The 16,097-nt window shown below is 33.4% G+C and overlaps 1 long non-coding RNA gene across 3 annotated transcripts in view; it reads left to right on the forward strand.

The window, feature by feature from the left end:
- The window catches only part of LOC105477912 (uncharacterized), a 34,403-nt gene that overhangs the window by 15,488 nt on the left and 2,818 nt on the right, over positions 1–16,097 (forward strand). Inside the window, exon 3 of one of the 3 annotated variants that reach the window (XR_985006.3) lies at positions 534–8,575. The exons of the other annotated variants lie outside the window; for them this stretch is intronic. This is a non-coding gene — a long non-coding RNA (uncharacterized lncRNA). Of the gene's footprint in view, positions 1–533; positions 8,576–16,097 lie in introns of those variants that run through there. 3 annotated transcript variants of the gene reach the window in all.

Below are 16,097 nucleotides of genomic sequence, written 5' to 3' on the forward strand. Positions count from 1 at the left end.
TGGAGCAAAAGGTCACCCAACATTATACAAGCTTGCCTAAGACCAAAGCATGGAAAGGAAATCCTCCTCCCAGGCAGTGTTGTCTGTTCCCTTCTTGGCATGTGTGCACAATTTCTTTAACACTAAGGGGATTTAAGCATGGGTACTGCGGGAGGAAGGGGCTTTATAAAGTGAAATGGGGCCTTGAAATTTCTCAAAGATGCCCTAAAATAGACAAGGAACAAGTCTGTTCCAAATGGTAAGATGGAGCAGGATAGTAATGATGGAGCAGGATAATTTTTTATTTACAGATATAAAACATCAGGTGAAATACAACATAATTTTCATAGTTATTTAAGTGTGAAAGGCACATAATTGGTAAGTTAAATTATTTCACGATCTTTTAAGAGGCAGTGTTGGGCAATGGGAAAACAAATAGGTTATTTATCTGTTTTTTCAATAACATGCTATACAAATTTAAGCAAGTCATTTAGTTAGGGCTTTGTATTGCTTCACTAGCAGAAATTCATAGCATCCATTTGATTATATTTCAGGTCTTTTGGGATACTAGTATTGGATGATTCTGTGTCACAGCTGTAGTTGTCAAAAGTGCCTGCATGGGTACAAGACAAACGATATTCTAACACTGTTAACATAACAAGTGATGCAAGATTATTGCTGATACCTGATTTTTTCCAGTATTATTTGAGCTCTTATTCTCCAAGAGGATGTATTATATTTACTATGACGGTTTCATTCATTTCCTCATTTGCTCACTCAAAAACAATACTGAGTATTGATTAAGGGGCATGTCTATCCCGTCTGTCAGTAATTCAGAAACCAGTAAGATAAAGTTTCAAAACTTCAAAATACTGATCATCTGGTGAATGAGGATATAAAACAAAGGCAACAACACAACACAGCAATGCTATAATAAAAATGTGCCAACATTTTTATGGGAAGTTGGAGGAGTTGCTCTTAACTTGCCTCAGAGAGGCTAGAAGACTCCATACAGGAGGTGATCGCTGAACTAGATTGACGGATGGGACCACTTCAAACTCTTGTCAGTAGACTGAAGATTGCCACAGGAAGGTTCAAAGTCAATTAATGTTTTTTAGAAGGTCTTTGGCTTTAACACTTTCCATGGTTTCAAAAATATACATTATTGTAAAGCTCTGCTTCTACCATTTTGTTTTAGTATTGGTTTGCTTTCTTGTCTCTTTTACATTACATAGGAAAGGACGGGAAAAACAATAAGTACTAAATGTAGGTGTATGGTTAATATCATGACTACTTTCCACTCATTCAATACCTCCATTAAAAAATAATATATCTCCGTGTGTATGTGTATGAAAAAGTAAAGTAAATATATGTAAATTATTATGAGATTTTTCTGAGATAACAGGAAAGATAATGGAATATTAATAAGCCCAAACAGAGAAATCTATACTCAAATTATTTTAAATAGTTGGTAATTCTAGGGCTTTCCAAGAATAGTTAAATATTCAAACTTTTTTTCCCCATTATACAATGTGTTAGAAGGATTCTTTTTCTAGCAGGTGTGAAACAGAAGCAGGTAGCAGGAGAGCTAAGTACACAGAAAATATTGGAAACAAAATCAGAATTTAATGATCTAGGTCAGTGATTCTCAAACTATAATGTGTTTAAGAACTACCTGAAGAACTTGTTAAAGCAGTAGGCCTGGGGTAGGACAGATTAATTTTCATTTTTTACAGACCCATAGATGATGCTGATGCTGTTGGTTGAGAATCACACTTGGGGAATCACTTATCTAGATGAGTCCTTCTGATATTTAATCTATACAAATCCCCTCAATCTTGTTATACTGAAGATGCTGATTCAGTAGACTTAAGTCGTATTACATGGTTTGGTGATTTCAGAAAATAATAGGTCCAAATAAGGCTTCGAGTTTATTTCCTGATCTAATTAGATTGTATCCTTACCAACAAGATCACTGTTTCTTGTATACAGTATGAATATATATTATCACCCCATTGAGAGAAGAATTTACTGAGCTCCTGTTTCTTGTATGAAATGACTGCCCTAGTTACTAATTAAGTAAAAAGTGAGTTTCTTCTTTTACTTAGCTTCCATAACCATTCTGAAGCTTTAGAAATGAAACACTATCCAGACTGGTCATTTATTATGTTTATTATGTTTTCTTGATTCTAATAAATTATATATAAGTACAGATGGCAAAAAAGGACTGCTCTAATATCTCAACTCAAAAAAAGAAAAATTTTAGGAATACTACATTAGACAAGGATCATTATCTAGCCCCCTTATTTAAAATTTTTATTTAGTTAGACAAAGTCTATTCATATAAAGCAAAAAGTTGAACTAAATCTTGTCAAATGAGCTGGAAAATATACTTAATTTTGATGAGATAACAGTCCCTGGTGGATTATATGGGTGTGGGTGTGAAGGAGCCTTACTAATAAGTGTTGGCTGTCTTCAACCCACATTTTCTCAGTAATTGATAATTCTCCATTTCTTCTCTGCTATGTAAACCTTTTAAAAAATAGAATAGTGGAATCATGATAATGATAATACATTAAGAAATTTGAAGTAGAAATTTCTGATAGAAAGTTCAAATAAAAAATACAAGTAATAGAATCTGTAGTCCATATTTTGGCCAACTTTGAATTGTTTGAAGAACGATGGGGATGCATACTTTCTTTTTTCTCTTATGCTGCTCCCATTCACAAATTTTCGAGTGATGTGACACTGTTAAATTCTGTAATTCAGTGACTTGAAATGATGTTTGCATAGTTAGCAGCAAATATCTCTATTCTGCTTATGTATGTATTTATTTATTTGGCTGAACTGGAACAAATATGGGTAATTGATTTGGGTATTTGTTAATGCAAATGCCAAAGTCTTTAGCCATATTATTGTAAAACTATTTTAAAGTTTTACAAACTATTTTAAAGTTTCATAATAATTTTAAGATTTATTTCTGCCTGGTGTATGTGGTTTTTTATATGATCATTTATGAGGATAAATGATTATAACAATAATCTGTAATTAAGTACTTTGTCATTTCTACTCCTTTTGCCTATTTCCAAAGGGTATTAATTTCTGATCCACTCACCAAATTGAACTACTACAAAAAAAAAAAAAAAAAAGGTTTACTTGCAGGATGTTTGACTTCTTAGAAAACACTATACTTGTGTCTTTAGGTAGTATCTATCTTTAAAAAGGTGCAAACAATGGGATCTCACAATGTAGATATTTGGGCTAGAGGAGCAGTGGTTCTTAAACCTTTGTGGAAATATAATTCTTTATAAACTCTGTGGTCGTTCTTTACAGAAAATGTTTATGAAGTACACACAAAGAAATTTTGCATACAAAGTAGTGTCTATTCACGATCTTCTTGAAGGAAGATTCAGTAACTCTAATCTTGATAATTGAGGTAACGTTAACCAAAATGCCATCTTTTTCCTTCTTTCTTATATAGACATTGAAACCAGATGGATCAATAGACTGTTTTTCTAAATACATCATTTTGTTTTTATTGTGTAAACCTTTCCTTACAAATAAGCCTTTAGACTGATTTGTAACATGGAAGTAAGTGGACATCTGGCTTCTCTGAAAAATATGATTCACTCATTTGCATTTTTAAATTCCATTCATTCCATTTTTAAATTTTTCACTTGTCCTCTTTGCTCTTTCTAAAAGCAACTCTTCTCAACTCTTTTCAATTTCAAATACCTAAAGAGTTTATATTTCTTATAATTCAGAACATCATTTCTTTAAAATTTTTATAGGAAAATCAATATTCAAGATCCACAGCATGAGGAAACCCTGATATGTAGGTGAGTGAGAAGTTACTTTAAGTGCAAAAAGAATTTGGGTGACAAAAATCAATTTACCCCTAGTTATTTCTCATATATTGGTCTTGGTTGACTTGGAAATATCTTTCAAGGGTCATTTTTAAAATTTTAGGGGGCAAGATACTAATAAATAATTCATTCCTTCTTCAGGTTGGTTATGAGATTCCTTCAAAAAGTATTTTGAGTATATAAAGGTATTTCTATTATTAAAGACATGCTTGAAATAAATTCTGGGATGAAAGACTATAGTGCTGTTTGATTGTTCATATTTATTATTTACAGTAATAGATTTTGTGAGTAAAAGTTGAAGGTCTAAGAACTTAAAATCTGGAAGATTTATTCATTCATTTCAAGGTCTCATCCTTTATAGTGGCAAAACAGAATTTGTAATAATTTCCACAACATTGAACTCTCATAATAACCAAGAACAGAATGACGTGGAAATTCCATTCAAATTTTAGATAAGGCTTCTCACAGAGCATTTTATTTCTCATCTTAAAATAATAGGCACATGTGGAATCCTAATTAAACACATCTAATATCTTTGAATACTTCCCTTTAATCAACTAGTCATATCCCAGAAAGGTGCAAGTATGTGTGTGTGTGTGTGTGTGTAAATATTTCCTCCAGTTGAGTAAAATAGTTGGTAGAGCCAAAACTAGATGGACAACCATGATAAGCAAAGATGAGAGAATGAGAGAAATTAGTTCACCATGATCATCGGCTGTGAAATTTGGATTCAATTCTGAAAGTATAGCAGAAGATTACGCTTTTCTTAGAATATCAGTAACACTAGTCTTAAGGAGATTTTCTCAGGGGATATGCAGCACGAATGGTAGGGAGGTATAGAAGTAAAACAAACCAAGAAGACCAAGTGGTCAAAATGAAGCTCTGAGCTTGCTTGATCTCATTTGTAATTCCTGTCTCACAACTGGTATTCTTGTTAATATCATACAATATAGAAAATACTAGGATGAACACATTGGACTTAAAATTAGGAAAAGTAAGTTTGATTCCACTTCCCAGCCTAGATTTCATGACAGCCATTACATTGAACTGAATCTCATTTCCTCAATGGAAATGTGATTTAAGTTAGATTTAGATTTAATAGAGCACGATCTTGTTCTATTCCCCCCCAATTTTGATGCCTAAAATTGGGGAGAAATAGATGATTGTATTAATGATGTAGTTCATAGATACGTTAGAAAATACGAATTCCCCTTATTGAAGTCAAGGAATTATAAGCCTTTTTAAGAAAGTCTGTATAATTTTATAAGATAGAGTCATAGATGTGGATCACTCCTAGAACCAACTACTCTTTAGAGAAGTCAATTCTTAGTCTACTGTAGCATAATCAGAGAGAATACATCAGTCTCTTGAGATAAGGCAAACTGGTCCCATTAATCATTTCAGAAATGCCCCAGCTCTTCTGTTCTGGGGAGGATGAGGTTGCTATCATCAGGATATCCTTAGATTTTTGAGTAATTGTTACTAGTTTTGCACACATTGCATGGCAGTCCAGTATGAATATAACGATCTTCAGTTCCTTAAGAACAAGTAGTTCACTTCTCTTTATCACTGATGTAGCTGTAAGAATTCTGCATCATGAAGCAGGACGTATCCTCTCTCTTTAGAAAAAAAAAATAGTTACTCTCCTAGTGAGAGAGAGTAAAGCTACGGATGTAAGTATGTAAGGTGTGGAATGCTTCTTAGCATGTCATTCGGGCTTTCCACCTGATGTAATTAGGAGAAATGAAGGAGCCTTAAAAAACAGCTCTGGAGAGAAATGTGGACAGCTGTCTAAAGCATTTTGTGTTTCAAACAAATATTCCTGGAATTCTTCACTGAAGGAGATGCTAGAAAGTAGTCTCTGAGCATGACTAGATGAGTCTGTGTTTAGTAGAGTAGGTCAAAGCAGAAATTATATGTTTGAGTTGGTAAGGCCATAAAACAAGTGCAGAATCAATCAATCGCCCTCTTTTTAGTAAAAATCCAAATGGGTTTTGGTGGTGGTTTTGGTTCATTCTGTCTTGCCTTGTGAGATGGATAATATCTTTTTCTATTCACTTCATAAGCATGTGGCAAGGACACAATAAAAGACAATTACAGTTATGCATCACATAAAGACATTTCAGCCAATGATGGACCACATATATGACAGTAGTCCCAAAAGATTATAATATCAGATGTTTACTGTACCTTTCCTATGTTTAGATACACACATACTTACTACTATGTTACAGTTGCCTGTGGTATCCAGTACAGAAACATGCTGTACAGTTTTTAGGAGCAACACTCTCTGGCATATAGCCCAGGTGAGTCATAGGCTATACCATCTAGGTTTCTGTGAGTACACACTCTGATGTTCCCGTAACAACGAAATTGCCTAATGATGCAGTTCTCTGATCGTATGTCTGTCACTAGATGACACATGACTGTTCTCAATAAAATAACTTAGAGATTTAAGGGGAAAAAAGTACAACCATATAAAAATTAAGACATATAAGCATTCTGTTGTGGTTTATAGTGCCTTCACTTGAAGTTATTATTGTAGTGGTATATATGAACTGATGTCCTTAACCTCCCTTTACCATAAGTAAAATTGAAGACTAAAGCCTCCATGGAGCCAATATAGAACTTTAAACTATGGGACAATATCTTTACTGGTAAAACTTTTCTTCTGAACTCTATTTTCATCAGCCCTGCAGTTTGTTTTGTGTTAAGTAAATTTTTGTTGAAATAAAACATTAAAGGCCGGGCACGGTGGCTCACATCTGTAATCCCAACACTTTGGGAAGCTGGGGTGGGTGAATCACGAGGTCAAGAGATCAAGACCATCCTGGCCAACATGGTGAAAACCCGTCTGTACTAAAATACAAAAATTAGTAGGGCATGGTGGTGCGTGCATGTAGTCCTAGCTACTAGGGAGGCTGAGGCAGGAGAATCACTTGAATCCAGGAGGCAGAGGTTGCAGTGAGCCGAGATCATGCCATTGCACTCCAGCCTGGGTGACAGAGTCAGACTCCGTCTCAAAAAAAAATAAAAATAAAAATAAAATAAAAAAAGAAATAGACATTAAAAATGCACAAATGAAAGTGTACATATTATTACTTTAAAAAAGTGAACATACTTGTGTAATACTCAGTAAGTTCAAGGAATAGAACATTATTAGCATATAAGGACCTCCCCTTTGTCACATTTTGTCATTACCCCCTCCAAAAGAAATTGCAATCTTGATTCTTTTATCTTGCAATTAGTTTCATGTTGCTGACCTTTATATAAGTAGTAACATATCATATGCACTTTGTTGTACCTATATTGGGTTGTGTAATTGCAGTTCACTCATTTTCATTGCTGTAGGACATTTCATCACATAAATATACTAAAATTCATTAATCCCGACTTTTGACAGACATAGGTTGTCTTTAATTGTTGGCTACTGTTAATCTTCTTGTATGTGATTTGGGCACACAAGTACACATTTCTGTTGAATATATACCTAGGAGTGGAAATGATGTGTAATAAGGTGTATGTTTGTTCAACTGTGGTAGATTTGATCAAGTAATTTTCTGAAGCAGTTGTACTATTTAATGCTTGTACCAGCAATGTCTGATGTTGCTCTATATCCTCACCAGGGATTGGTGTTGTCGTTCTCCTTAATTTTATCCATTTTGGTGGATATATAGTGATATCTCACTGTAATTCTAATTTGCACCTCTTTGACAACTAATAAAATTTGACCATTTTACCTACATTTATTGGCCATGGTTATTACCTTTTGTGAAATATCTGATCAACTCTGTTGCTCATTTCTTTTTTGAGTTGTCTTTTTTCTTCTGGTGGTGTAATAGTTGGTATATTCTGGATACGTGTCCTTTTGAAACATGTGCCTTGCAAACATCTCTTTCCAGTCTATGGTTTGCCTTTTTCACTTTCTTAATGATGTCTTTGGATGAATATAATCTCCTAATTTTAATGTGGTCTTCCTTAATGGTTAGTGCATTTTGTGTACTGTTAAAGATAGCTTTTCTTATCCAAGAGCATAACAATATATTCTTATTTTTTGGAAATGTATTTTTACCATTTGTTTTTATGTCTACAAAGCACCTGAATTGATTTTTGTGTATGCCGAAAGGTAAGGTCCTTTATATATTTTTTCTTTACGTATAACCAATTTGCTCAGCAGTATTTATTGAGAAGAAAATTCTTTCAATATTTCAGTGCAGTTTCACTTTTGTCATAAAGCAAGTGACTACATATTTGTGCAGATTTGTCTTTAGGTTCTCCTCGTATACACTGTCTCCTTTCTCTCTGTATATACTGTCTTAATTACTATATATTGTATTAAGTCTTGATTTCCGGTAATGTATCTCTGTTGAATTTGTTCTTCTCCAAGATGATCTTGGTTATTCTTATCCCTTTATATTTCCATATGGATTTTAAAATTATCTTGTGGATTTCCATATTTAAAAATATCTGCTAGAATTTTGATTGAATCTATATATCATTTTTGAAAGAAATGCTATCTTTTCAACATTGTATTCTGTTCAGAAACATGGTAAATCCTTTCATTTGTAGTTTTTATAGTCTTTAATTTCTCTCAGTAATAGTTTTTGGTTTTACATGTGCAGATCTTATGCATATTTTATTAGATATTTTTTCTTGTATTTGCTTTCTTTGGATGCTGTTGCAAATTGTACGTATATTTTATAATTTCATTTTCTAATTGTCTGTTAGTGTATATAAAAGTAAAATTGATTTTTAAAATATTGACTATTCCTTCAATTCCCTTGCTAAATTTGCTTATAAGTATTAATTGGTTTACTGTAGAAGCCTTTGAATTTTATACATATAGAGTTACATCATCTGCCAATAATGTCATTTTTTCTTTTTTTCTAATCTTTGTATCTTCCAGTTATTTTCCTTGCTTAACTCTGGCTAGATGTTCAACAGAAGAGGCATTAATGGACATCTTTGTCTTTTTCCAACTTCATGGAGAAAAGCTTCTGTGTTTATGTATGATACTAATTATGGGTTTTATGTAGATACCTATTAATATCTACATATATTATTAGGAAATTTTATTCTATTTCCAGAAGTGCATTGATCAATTTTCAAACATCTGTGGATTTTCTACTTAAAAAATTCAGTTTCTAATCAACAGCAATAAGATCAGAGAATGCACTATGATTTTAATTCTCAGAAATGTGTTGAACCTATAACAACATTGAATAAAACATGATCTGTTTTAGCATACAATACATTCCACATGCACTTGAAAGAATACCTATCACCTTTAAACACAATGTCATAATAAGTCAGTTACATCATGAATGTTGATTTTCTTGCTAAAATCATCTGTATCCTTACTGATTTTTGTCCACTTTTATTATTACTTAGGGAAATATGTTAAAATTTTCCACTATGATTGCTGATTTGTGCATTTTCTATTTCTGTCAATTTCTTTTGTTTCGTATATTTAAAGCAATGTTATTAGATAGGTAGACGTATAAATTTTAAACTGCTGTATTTTTCTCTTGTCCTAACCCTTTTATCATTTAAATATGCTCTCTTTATCTCTAATAAAATTAGGTTGCCTGAATATTTACCTTGTTTGATATCATTGTAGTAACATCAGTCTTATTTTGATTCATATTTTTGAGTTGTTTTTCCATCCTTCACTTTCACCCTCTCTGTGGTATTTAAGGGTATATGGATTTGTGCGTGTGTGTTTTAATAGCATAAAGTTGGGTTTAAAAAATAATCTCACATCTTCGTTTTAACCATGTTGTATTTAGTCCATTTATATTTAATGTAACTGCTGATACATTTGAATTTATGTTTACCATACTAAAATTAATTTTCTATTGTGTTTACTTATTTTGTTTCTGTTGTTTCTTTGTTTTGCACTAATTAACTATTTCCATTAATCCACTCTTATATTTGGCTAGTTTAGTAATTACACTTCACAGATTTTTATTGATTTCCCAAGAGATTGCAACTCACACTCTTATTTAAGAGAATCTATTTTATTTGTGTTTGTGTGGTTTTTTTGGTTTTTGTTTGTTTGTTATTTCTTCTTGAGACAGGGTCTCTGTCAGCCAGGTTGAAGTGCAGTGGCATGATCATACTCTTGGGTTCAAGTGATCCTCCTACCTTAGCCTCCTGAGTAGCTGGCATTACAGTTTCGAGCCACCATGCCCAGCTATTTTTTTTTTTTTTTAGAAATGGGATCTTGCTATGTTGCCCAGGCTGGTATCAAACTTTTGGTCTCAAGTGATCCTCCAACCTCAGCCTCCCAAGTAGCTGGAACTACAGGCATATGCTACCATGCCCAGCCCAGAGCATCTGTCTTAAATTTGCACTCTTACTAACTTCCGGAAAATACAAAACCCATAAAACACTTTATTTTATTTACCCATTTCTTGATTTTTGTATTCATATTGTCATGCATTTTAATTCTAGCTGTATTTTTAATTTTAATTTTTATTTATTTATTTTATTGAGACGGTGTATCGCTCTGTCACCCAAGCTGGAATGCAGTGGCACGATCTCAGCTCACTGCAACCTCTGCCTCCTGGGTTCAAGCAATTCTGCCTCAGTCTCCTAAGTCGCTGGGGCTACAGGTGCATATGCCACTATGCTCGGTTAATTTTTGTATTTTTAGTGGAGATGGAGTTTTGCCATGTTGGGCAGGCTGGTCTCGAACTCCTTACCTCAGGTGATCTACCTGCCTCGGCCTCCCAAAGTGCTGGGATTACAGGTATGAGTTACTGTGCCTGACTAATTCTAGCTGTATTTTAAACCACAAAGTAATTTATTTCTTTTTGTAGATGTTATGTTTTTTCAGATGTACATGCATAGTTACCATTTCCATTGCTCTTTACCTCTCCGTGCATTTATCTATTTGCTTCTGGCTTCTTTTTCATTTTCCTCAAAGAAATACTTTACTATTTTCTTTAATCTGTGTCTACTGCTAATGAGTAATCTTAGTTTTTATATTCTTCTTTCATTTTTGGAAGACATATTATCTGAGTCTAAAATTCTGCTTTAGTAGGGTTTTTCCCCCCTTTAAGCACTTTAAAGATAAGGCATTACCTCCTGGTTTCCATTGTCTTTTCCACTTCTTTGAGAGAAATGATAATTTCGCCTTCCGGGCACTCTTAAGATTTTTCTCCTTGTCTATACGTTTTGCTAGTTTTATGCTGAAGTCCCTCGTTGTGATTTTCTTTGTATAGTTTTCTTTATATTTATTCTATTTCAGGTACACAGGATATTCTGAATTTGTCCTTGCAGTTTTTCTTCAGCATTGAAGAATTCTTGGTAAAATTCTCTGCAATATTACATTTGCCACATTCTCCCTCTGCTCTCTTTCCAGCACTCAAGTTGCATAAATATTAGATCTTTTTATCATGATCCACATGTCTTACGCTCTTTTCTGTACTTTCTATTCATTTTACTCTACATGCTTCAGTCTCAGTATTTTCTACTGACTTATCTTCCAGTGTTGTAATCCCTATTTTAGCTCTTTCCAAACTACTGTTAAGCTTATCTTTTAACATATGCATTTAAGTAACTATGTTTTTAGATATATATGTTTTATTTGCTTTTGTTTAGGTTTCAGTTTTGTGGTAAATTTCTCTGTCATGTTTCATTTCTTGAAGCTGTCGATTAATTTATCTTAAATTATGTGTCTGTTATCTTTAATATTTGTGTCATGTATGGGTTTCTTTCTATTGTCTGCTTGTTCTTTTGAGACTCCTTCTTGAGACTCCTTCTTCAACAAGATTGTACTGTCTTTTTTTTTTTTTTCATTGAAACATAGACATTCTGTTTGATTGTAAGAACCAATCTGTTATCTCATTCCAGAGAAGATTCATTCCCTTCTCTGACGGGGAGCAAAAGAATGGAACATATTAACCTAATGATGAATTGAGCTGACTGTAGATGGTTTTCTGCCTTTGTAAGACTTAGTATTCCTCTTTCCAAGGGTATAGCTTTCTAGATATCCTAGTTGAGAGTCCTCACAGGATCATGAGAATGCCAGTATTCTGTCCTGCTTTATATATATATTTTTCTGAATGTCTCTTAGCCTATTGTTCAATGCAGCTTAATTAGTAAATTCCTTGAAGAGTGGAGTGGTACAAATCCTGATTCTTTTTCTTTGGATTCTATGTCCCTCAAATTTCTCTCTCTTTTGATATCACAAAACTCCAATATTTTACTTCTTAGTCTCTTGAGATTGCCTAAAACTCCTCTGCCTATTAACAGCTGGCCTTCATCTGCGTTTCCATCTTCTTGCTCTAAGCCAAGAATTGGCAGATGCCATAAAGGGGAAAAAATACTTTAAAAAAAATTGGGATTGCCATGGTAAGCTCCTTTTTCTCCACAAGTTTGCTCCGAAGTCTTGACTATTTCAGAAACTCTCCTATGCCTTCATCTTGTGTCTTTGCATATTGTCCAGCTTTTCCTAATTGCTTTTAGCTACAGCTTATTATTATTATTTTGTTAATGAACATCCAGTTTCAAATCTATTAACTTTGGAAAAATAATTATCTACTAATATATATTGTAAAATAAATAAGTTTATTTATTTCAGGTTTTTAAAAAAGTCTATTTTATTATTTTTGATCTACTATAAGCTGCTCCATGATATTTGGAAGTGGAAGTCACTTCCTATGAATATTTTCTTTGGAAAATAATTATATTAGATAATGTTCAGTGATATTTTACATGTTAAATTGTTTGAAAATAAATCACTTAAAACTGTATATACTCTGGTATTACAAGGAGTTACAGTGTATAACCTTATGAGTATTCTTTCTTTCTTTCTCTTTATTTGTTTTCTTCTCTCTTCCCTTCCCTTCCCTTCCCTTCCCCTCCCATGCCCTCCCCTCCTCTCCCCTCCCCTGCTCTTCTCTTTCTCTTTCTTTCTTTCTACTCCTTTCTTTCTTTCTTTCTTTCTTTCTTTCTTTCTTTCTTTCTTTCTTTCTTTCTTTCTTTCTTTCTTTCTTTCTTTCTTTCTTTCTTTCTTTCTTTCTTTTTCCTTCTTTTGCTCGCAATCTCAACTCACTGCAAACTCTGCCTCCTGGGTTCAAGTGATTCTCCTGCCTCAGTCTCCTGAGTAGCTGGTATTACAGGTGCGTGCCATCACACTCACCAATTTTTTAATATTTTTAGTAGAGACAGGGTTTCACCACATTGGCCAGGCTGGTCTCGAACTCCTGACCTCAGTGATCCGCCTGTCTTGGCCTTCCAAAGTGCTGGGATTACAGGTGTGCGCCACCGCGCCCGGCTGTATACTTTCTAGAGTATGCAAATTGTGTGTCTGAATTCAAATAACCTGCCAATATCTCTTAAAGTATATGTATTATATACTTTAAGCTTGGCTATGTTTTGAGAAATTGTTAGAACTTTAGTACATAATACTTTAGTTATAAAGTGATGTATTAGGCCATTCTTGCCTTACTATAAATAAATACCCAAGACTAGGTAATTCATAAAAAAGAGGTTTAATTGGCTCACGGTTCTACAGGCTGTATAGGAGACATGGCACCAGCATCTGCTTCCGGGGAGGCCTCAGGAAGCTTTCACTCATGGCAGAAGGTGAAGCAGGAGCAAACATTTCACATGAGAGAAGGAGGTGCCACACAATTTTAAACAACCAGATCTCATGAGAACTTATTCACTATTGTGAGTATAGCACCAAGAGGATGGTTCTAAACCATTCATGAAAAATCCATCCCTATGATCTGATCACCTCCCACCAGGCTGCACCTCCAGTATTGGAATTACAATTCAACATTAGATTTGGGCGGGAAAAATATGTAAACTATACCAAATGATAACAACATAGGAGAAAAAAAAACTCAGAACATCATGATAATATATTTGGTTATTGGGGTACAAGCTCATATGGATGCTTTAAAAAAGAGTCTCAATAATTAGATGCTCTTGGTTATATAATGAACAATGAATGTTGTTCGAATGAGTTCTTAGCATCTTAGCTTTCAATGATGTGGTAAGAATTGATATAAAATTAAAATAATCATTATACATACTGAATCAAAAATATTTTGCAAGTGAAGTGTATCCTGGAATTTCTTACTCAAGAAGCAGAAATTGAGTAAACTCTGTGTTAAATGAAATAGTTTTGGAACTGCTATGTTCAGCACCTATTTGTTTTTGACATGACACTACCACTGTTTGCACCAAAGACCCATTTTGGATACTTGATTAAAAATCATGATTGGCTTTTCCTCTATATTTTAGTACCTTGATTCTCAGAAAGGCTTAATTCCATGTTTCCCGCTCCTTCCCATCTTCTCATTCTCTCACGTAATCTTACCTCAGGTATGTCTCATTTTTTTTCCCACCAAAGGCAGTTATATTCCTGAACTCATCTTGCATGATGAGTTCCGGTGCATATTATCAAATAGTTGATCTGATAAACTGATATTTAATAAGATGCATATTTCAAGTGGAAAGCTTTAAACCTATTTCAATCAAATATTTCATTATGATAGGTCTTGAATAAAATAATCTTCATGTTATGTTAAATACATATTTTCAAAGGAAAAACATTGCTTTTTTACATTAAGCATTTAAGTGAGTCTGCATATTACACTTTTCTGGTTATAAATATATAGATTTAGTAGATTCTAAAGATCTCCCCCCTCCCCAAACCAATTCCAACCTGAGGGATATGGTAGAACAACTGTCATAGTAATTAAGCCATTCTTGTACTTTGAAACTTTTCTTCCAACCAAGGTAGCATCTGGTTTTCTTTATTTTGACAATTGCAATTTCCCAGTTTCAGGAAATTTTACATTTTCCTTCAAATTAGCATTGTATGTATGAGTGTCTGCCAGGTTTCATAGTTTGCAAGTGTAATATCCATTGGATATTTTTATTGGAAATTATAGGTTTTTTATTTAATAGTATGCTTTTAGGAGGGATATTATCTGTAAGTCCCTGGAAGAATAAGACATTTTCATTCAAATCTCTAAATTATTTTATCACCTCCATTCTATAAAGATATTTGTCTCAATGATGTGCAAGGATGCATTAGAAAACAAAATATACATACATTGCCACATGTATATAAAAACAATTTTGAAGGTGTTTCACATAATCCAGAAAACAAACTATAAAAAGAAAAATGAAAATATTATTATATTATTGGTGGCTTTTATCCGCAAACTTTACTATCCTATCGTAAGCCTTATATTCAGATTATTACTTTTATATAAATTATCAGTAACAGACTGATATCACTCTGGTTATATTATTATTCTCTTATCTACGTCATTAAACACCTTACTACTTAATTATATTCTCTAAGTGGTGTTAATATAAAACTGTTGTAACTTCAAAACATTGAAAATCCCTGGTCTAGCTGTTATAACACCACGTCCATAAGATATAGCTATATGCCTCTTTTATACTGCACTTATGTTTAAATTTAATGCCAACATTTTATTGCTAAGAAACATGTTAAGCGAGGATGGAGACACCATATTTATTGAAGGGCACATCTACATTGGCAGGTGTTTTCTGACTTAAACATTTGTTTCAGATAATATTTTATTCAGGAGCATCTTATCAGCCAAAATGTTTTCTCTTTTTTTTTTCCAGTTTTGAAAATTCCAGTTTCCTCACCACATATTTTAAGCTGGAAATGTTTAAGAGGAAATATTCTTTTCCTTGGTCCCAAATGCTTCAAAACTCTCATTTCCTCAGCGAAAATCTTCTGTCCAGGCTGGTATTCACACGGAATATTTCAGCTCTTCAGGCATTGAACTTTATTTTCCAAATGTTTTCTCTTTAAAAATAGGCTTTTAGATTGTAGCTTCTCATTTGGAAACAGTTGAAAGGGTATGTAAGTACACAGGTCAAGGGGGAGGGACTTGAAAAGTACCAATTAGGGTATGGCATTTGTCTAAGACAATTTTAATATTAATCTCGGAAAGATAAATGACTAAGGTTCTTAAAGAAACTGACTACTGACAATGTCTGGAATTAACACACTTAATTCTAAATCTGTGCAATTTGACCTTAATTTTTTTGTGAACAAAAGTTCCACTTTGCACTAATTTGCATTGCTGCTACTTTCATTTTAAATTGGAATTTTTTATCACCATCCATCTGTAAGATACCTCCTGTTACTAATTTCTGATGTGGATCCTCTCATTAATATGAGATTCACAATTGCATAGATTAAAAGTTATCTGATCGTATCTGGCTCATCCCATGTTGTAT

This window comes from Macaca nemestrina, chromosome 7, assembly GCF_043159975.1.
Source record: "Macaca nemestrina isolate mMacNem1 chromosome 7, mMacNem.hap1, whole genome shotgun sequence".
NCBI lineage: Eukaryota > Metazoa > Chordata > Mammalia > Primates > Cercopithecidae > Macaca > Macaca nemestrina.